At 47.0% G+C, this 4,460-nt stretch overlaps 1 protein-coding gene across 1 annotated transcript in view; it reads left to right on the top strand.

The window, feature by feature from the left end:
• Window positions 1–1,624: 1,624 nt before the first annotated feature.
• The window catches only part of GBA (glucosidase, beta, acid), a 12,304-nt gene continuing 9,468 nt past the window's right edge, over window positions 1,625–4,460 (top strand). Inside the window, exon 1 of the mRNA XM_012658746.1 lies at window positions 1,625–1,702. The gene's annotated coding sequence lies outside the window, so the exon portion shown is untranslated. The remainder of the gene's footprint in view (window positions 1,703–4,460) is intronic.

Consider the following 4,460-nt stretch of genomic DNA (forward strand, 5'->3'; position numbering starts at 1 on the left):
GGGTCTCGCTCTTGCTCAGCCTGGTCTCGAACTCCTGACCTTGAGCGATCCACCTGCCTTGGCCTCCCAGAGTGCTAGGATTACAGGTGTGAGCCACCACGCCCAGCCATGACTGAACTCTTGATCCCACCCTCAGCATCTGTTCTTTCTTCCACTGTTCCCATCTCAATAAATGGTACCACCATACCCATTTGTACATTCCAAAAGCTGAGGAATCATCCTGACTTCCCTCATCCAACGCACCCAATCCTATACTGAATTCTTCCATGTCTCACCATCTCCCCACCTACTTAGTTCAAGTTATTTCCTCTTTTCATAGTCTCAGAATTGATCTATTTCCACTCTTCCCAACAATCCATTCTCCACTCAGCAAAGTAATGATAAATCATGTGTATCAAGACTCTGTCTAGGCCGGGGGCAGTCGTGGCTCATGCCCATAATCCTAGCACTCTGAGAGGCCGAGGTGGGAGGATCCCTTCCTTGAACCCAGGAGTTTGAGGTTGCAGTGAGCTATGATCACACCATTGTACTCTAACCAGGATGACACAGCAAGACTCTATCTCAAAAATAAAATAAAATAAAATACTCTAAATTTAATATCTTCCCATTATATTTAGAATAATCTCCAAATGCTCAGATACTATGGTCAAGTACAATCTGGCCCACCTCTGCTCCAACCAAACTGCCTTGCAGCACAAGGACCTTTGGTCTTGCTCTCTCCCAAGCACCACTCTGTCGCTATGGCTGATGTCTTCACCTAATTTAGGTCTTAGCTCCACTCTGACCTCAGTGAGCACCTCATCCCCATCCCAATCGTTCTATCATATCTCCATGTTTTGAGCACTTAACGCTAACTAAAATTATCTTATTTTTTGTTATATGTTTGTGTCGTCCCATAGAATGTAAGCTCTCAAGACTAGGGACTGCGTCTAACACACAGTAGGTCCTCAACAAACACTCCTTAAGTTACTAAAGTGGCAGAGAGGGGCTTTGTAAACAGATTTAGGACCCTATGATTGTGCGGGGAACCTGGTGCCCTCCAGGGAAGAGAAGAGGGAGAGGCACTGCCTAGAGATGGCGTCAGGCTGCAGGGCTTCTTGAATAATTCACCATCATAACAACCCAGTCTCAGAAAGCGTTGGGACACAGCCAGGACGACAAAATGAGGTAGGAGCCAGTAAACACTGGGATTCCCAGGGGGCAGCTACTGGGTACTGGATGTTCCCTATCCTGAGGTTCCCTAAGGAGGAAACTCAGGAATCTTGCTCAGAGTCCGTGGGCTGGACCCATCGTGGACATTCAATCTCCCCACCCCCACCCACCACGCATTAAGGGTGTGCTGGCGGGAAAACTTCGATGCGCATGCGTAGTTCTCGCCTCTCGCGGCCACAGCGTAGCGCCCCATCTGAGCTACAGCTGCTCAGCGAGAGCTGTCCGTCCCCAGAAGGACCAATAAGTTGTGCTAAGCGGCCCTGAGTTCCGCCTCCTGACGAGTAGCGATCTCCCTTCCCGAGTGAGGTCCCGCCCCCGTCCCGCCCCCTGCCCGGGATTGCTTTATCCTGCGGCTGCGCGGCCTGGGGCTGGAGTGGCGTTCCGGCGCAGGCTCAGCTGGGTCACCTTTCCGGCCCGCCCACTCCCCTTTGCAGGCTGCAGTGGGATTCCCTTTGCCTCCGGTTGGGGCTGCTGTTTCGCTTCGACGAAGGTAGGCGTAATGGACATTGCGCCTTTGGGATCTCAACTCTCCCCTCTCTGCCTTCGCACGTAACCTTTTTTCATCATCGTTGTTTTTAATTGTAGGATGTTTGCAGTTTACTAATGAAGAGGTGATAAAACCTTCAAGTGCTTTTTCTATCCACTTGCTTTTTGACGGCTGGAGTGGAAAGAAGGTTATATAATTAATTTATGCATTCTTCAGTCATTCCACAAACGTTCACTGAGTACAGGAAGAGCGGCAGGCGTGTGCTACGCACTGGGGCTGCGGTGAGAGGCCAGGACAGACTGGTCCCTAACCTACCCGGCTTAGGCACTGACAAGATCAACAGGCGGACGAATTAGCAGGCCACTGTCTTTTATGAGCTGGGCGCTAAAACTGACATTAAGCCATTTGTACAATTAGTTACAACAGTAGTGGCCTGGCGCCGTGGCTCACGCCTGTAATCCTAGCACTCTGGGAGGCCGAGGCGATAGGATCGCTTGAGGTCAGAAGTTCGAGACCAGCCTGAGCAAGAGTAAGACCCCCGTCTCTACTAAAAATATAAAAATTACTGGGGGCATGGTGGTGCGCGGGCATGGTGGTGCGCGCCTGTCGTCCCAGCTACTCCCGAGGCTGAGGCAGGAGGATCGCTTCAGCCCAGGAGTTTGAGGTTGCTGTGAGCTAGGTTATTGCCACAGCACTCTTGCTCGGGACAACGGAGCGAGACTCTGTCTCAAAAATAAATACATAAAAATTACAGGAGGCCATTGTTTTGCGCTAAGCTCCTGCACTAGGCTCCAATAGACCAGACTAAAAATCAAAATGGAATCACTTATGTTGAGGTTCAGGTCACCAAACCAAAACTGAGTTGTTATCTGACTTTCTCAGAGATCTGGAAAGAAAGATAAAAGCCTAATTTCCCAAACTGACCAGTTTTATTCTTTAATTGGCATGACAAGGAAGTTCCATCTGCCTTTAATCCTTACAACAAAAAGTAACCTTAAGTAACCTGATGTTAACCAATCAGTTATTTCTCTCTTGTTCTGTTTCCCTGTTCTCACCTTACAGGGAAAGTAACTTTGAAATGACCAATCCACTTTTTATTCTTTGTTTCTGCTTTTTTTTTTTTAGCCCTTTTTTCGTCTATAAAACCAACCTGCTCTGCTGGACTCATTAGAACATTTATTCTATTTTATAGAATGAAGTGTTGCCCATTTTTAGAATTGCAGATAAAGCCAATTAAGATCTTTAAATCAGGCCAGGTGTGGTGGCTCACGCCTGTAAGCCTAGCACTCTGGGAGGCCGAGGCGGGCGGATCATTTGAGCTCAGGAGTTGAAGACCAGCCTGAGCAAGAGCGAGACCCCGTCTCTATTAAAAAAATAGAAATTAGCTGGACAACTAAACATATATATATATATAAAAATTAGCTGGGCATGGTGGCGCATGCCTGTAGTCCCAGCTACTTGGGAGGCTGAGGCAGAAAGATTGCTTGAGCCCAGGAGTTTGAGGTTGCTGTGAGCTAGGCTGATGCCACGGCACTCTAGCCTGGGCAACAGAGTGAGACTCTGTCTCAAAAAAAAAAAAAATCTTTAAATCTGTTGTAATTTTGTCTTTTGACAAGTAAAGCATTTTAGGAGAGAGAGTGGTAGCTTCAGAATTTGTGTTTTAGTTAGATCATTCTGTTCTTCTTGGAGAATGGATTGGAGGAGAAAAGTGGAGGTTAGGAGACCAAAAGAGTGTTGTTTCAACTGTCTAGGAGAGAAATAATGCGAAAGGCATGGGGAGAGGGCTGGATCAAGGCTGAGTTCCAGGAGTTCTGAGTTCTAGGAGGAAGGAGTTCCATTCATGGGGAAAGAGAACACAGGAGGAAGAGTGGGTCTGGCTGGGGGAGATCTCATGATGGTCACACTTAGGTGTCTGAGACGCCCAGAGGGGGGGTCTGAAGGGCAGATTCATGTACACAGAGTTAATCCCAGGAGAAAGATTGGGATTGGAGGTGGAGTTTTTTCTTTTTTAAAGTGGGGGAAGTGAGGAGGGAGGTTTGATTTCTTTCTTTCTGTCTTTCTTTTTTTTTGAGACAGAGTCTCACTCTGTCACCCTGGGTAGAGTGCAGTGGTGTCATCGTAGCTCACTTCAGCCTCAAACTCCTGGGCTCAAGAGATCCTCCAACAAACATTGAACACCTATTCTGTGCTTGCCTCTGAGTGAAGAATTCTGAGGTTTCAAATAAATAGGAAGCATGAAATTTGTTTTGCAACTGTTTACAAGCTTTAAGGAAGACTAAAAATACATTCCTGAAACATGTGAGAGGCCGTATAACATGATGACTCCGAGTTGCTTGGGATTTACAGTAGGACAGACATGAATTTAGGCTTGGCTCTACCACTTGTTTAACTTCTCTAAGTCTCAGTTTTCTCATCTGTAACATGGAGTTATCAGGCTAATGCATGTAATAAGCATTCATGCAAGACTGGCTGTTGTTATCTTGAGAAAAATTAGAAGACAGCATATGAACTACAGGTCCCTTTAGTTTGCACTAGGCTGTACAATGCTGTGATTATTGCTTAAGAGTTAGTTAATCAGATGAATCCAAGAGTAAAGCCACACCCTAGTAGGTAAGGGGCATCACCTGAGACTGAAGTCATTTTTTTTTTTTTTTTGAAACGGAGTCTTGCTCTGTTACCCTGGCAAGAGTGCCATGGCGTCAGCCTAGCTCACAGCAACCTCAAAGTCCTGGGCTCAAGCAATCCTCCTGCCTCAGCCTCC

The sequence above is a fragment of the Propithecus coquereli genome, unplaced genomic scaffold (genome assembly GCF_000956105.1).
Source record: "Propithecus coquereli isolate 6110/MARCELLA unplaced genomic scaffold, Pcoq_1.0 Scaffold59, whole genome shotgun sequence".
Lineage (NCBI taxonomy): Eukaryota > Metazoa > Chordata > Mammalia > Primates > Indriidae > Propithecus > Propithecus coquereli.